The following is a 2,229-nucleotide window of genomic DNA, read 5'->3' on the forward strand; positions in this document are numbered from 1 at the left end:
AGCCATTTATCCCTCCGCCCTTCAATTAACCCCACATGTGTTTATCGGCCAGGTTGGCACAATAAACTTTAACTATCTCAGTGAGGTTTAGGGAGGCTGAAGCTATCCAGGTGGCCTGGGGGCAGCTGGAAACAGAGGAATGGTAATGACTTGTCCCAGGTCACACAGCAGTGGGGGTGGGTGGTCCTGGCTCTGGGGTTGTTTGGGGGGGGCGGGGGCTCAGCTCTGAAGATAGAACCCTTTGACAACAGGAGATGAGTGTGCGTGATGACGCTCAGATGAGAAACCCATCTATCCAAATGGAAGGAGCTTGCTGTTTAAAGGAAGGTTTCCATCTGGCCCTCGGCCACGGCAGATGGAAATCACCACTCTGGTCCAGCCTGAATCCATTGTCAAGGGTTGAAGCGAAGGCACAGTAGTCCAGAGGAAAAGCACACACTTTGGATCTGACACAATTGCCCCTGTTGGTGGCACTTTGAGCACCCTGGTTGCTCGGGAGTGAGTGGCCCTGACCATGCAAACAGCCAACACGCTCGGCTGCTAAGTAAATGGTTGGCCGTTTGAGTCTACCCAGAGGCATCTCGTAAGAAGAGGCCTGGCCATCCACTGCTGGAAATCCACCCCTGGAGACCCTCAACATCTATGTGCACGGGGGGTTTCCATGCACGGGAATCATCTCAGCCATAGCTGGGAGGGCGGCTAAGAGTCCATCAGAAAACACCCCCCTTCCCCCTCTGCCCTCACTTTGTTCCAGAACAGGAGAAGGCATCCTGGTGACACACAGTTAAATGCTCCGTGACCAACTGATAGGTTGATGGCTTGAGCTCCCCACAACCAGCGGCTCCCCACAGCCTAGCCATGTGCTTCCATAAAGGATGCAGCCTGGGAAACTCTGCAGGGCAGCTGCTCTGTCATACGGGGTCCCTGAGACTCGGAATCTATGCAGTGACCCACAATAATAAAGTCCCTGGAACACAGGAGGTGCCCACTCATCTGAGGATATTTGAGGGGCTTGGTGTGTACAGTCGCTGAGTAATTAGACACAGGGCTTTGCTGGCAACCCAGGCCCATCTGTGCTGGAACCCAGAGATGCTTTGGGGAACACCAAGGCCAGGAGGCTAGGATGCCTGGCCCTGGCTGCTGCCGCTGGCATAACCTTTCCGATATCGTGGCACTGGCCTGGGCAGCATCTGAAACCTGCAAGGACGATTTCTTCCCACCCATTGCTCACAAACATTTCCCGAGCTCTGATCCTGGCCTCTCTGCGTGTGGGGGCCCAGTTGGGAGTCTGAGGTTTCCAATTGGCAAGGACACCTGGTTGGCCAAGTACTGGACTATTGAGGTGAGGGATGGGGTAAGGGTGAAGGGTTGGAAGGGTTGGAAGGATGTTGTCCCAGACAAACAGACAGACAGACAGACACAGAGCTGAGACAGCCCTCAAGCTTAGTCACTGCTTCAACTTTTCACATTTGAACCCAAGACAGCAGATGTCAAAGTCAAGCCCCTGCCCAGACTCCCCCCCCCACTCCTCCCTTCTTAGTGGGGCCGCTCTTCCCCTCCTCCTGGAGTTTATGGTTGGCTCCCAACCTCGCCCTGACACTGTAGGACCCTCATTTCCTGTGTTTATCTTGGAGAAGGACGTGGCTTGCTCCTCTCACCCACCCCATGTAGGTTACCGCCCGGATGCTCCTATGTGCAGCTCATGTGTGTGAGCCTGTGCACACAGACACAGGCTCTCGGTCCAGGGCATGAGAAAGGGCAGGCAAGCATGCCATCTCCCCAGGATCTGGTAAGGGTTGCCTTGTGTCTTTGGGTGTGTGTGTGTGCGTGACCATGTTCATGTTAACCACAGTCTGTGTTCCCACCAGGTGCCAGCACCCATGCTAGCAAATCCTCGGTACAACCTCTTCTTGTCCCCACGGTCTCCTGGACTATTTCGGTGAGGGAGAATCTACACTTTTTTTTTTTTTAATTACTCTATTAGTCTGGGTTGACTAGAGAAACAAATCCAGAGACACTTAGATATGCATAAGAGAGAGCTTGATATCAAAGAGTCATTGTATATTAAGAGGACATTCTGGCACCATCCAGATCAAGTCCATAATCTGATCTTCGCCCAGATGTTGGATACCAGTCTATACATTCCTGTTCAGACTCAGGCAACACATGCAATGGTGCAGAATGCAGGAAGATCACAGGCCAGTGGGTGAAAAATTTTGTGGCTCCAGT

The sequence above is a fragment of the Echinops telfairi genome, unplaced genomic scaffold (assembly GCF_000313985.2).
Source record: "Echinops telfairi isolate 266 unplaced genomic scaffold, ASM31398v2 ScPeMD7_7457;HRSCAF=8495, whole genome shotgun sequence".
NCBI lineage: Eukaryota > Metazoa > Chordata > Mammalia > Afrosoricida > Tenrecidae > Echinops > Echinops telfairi.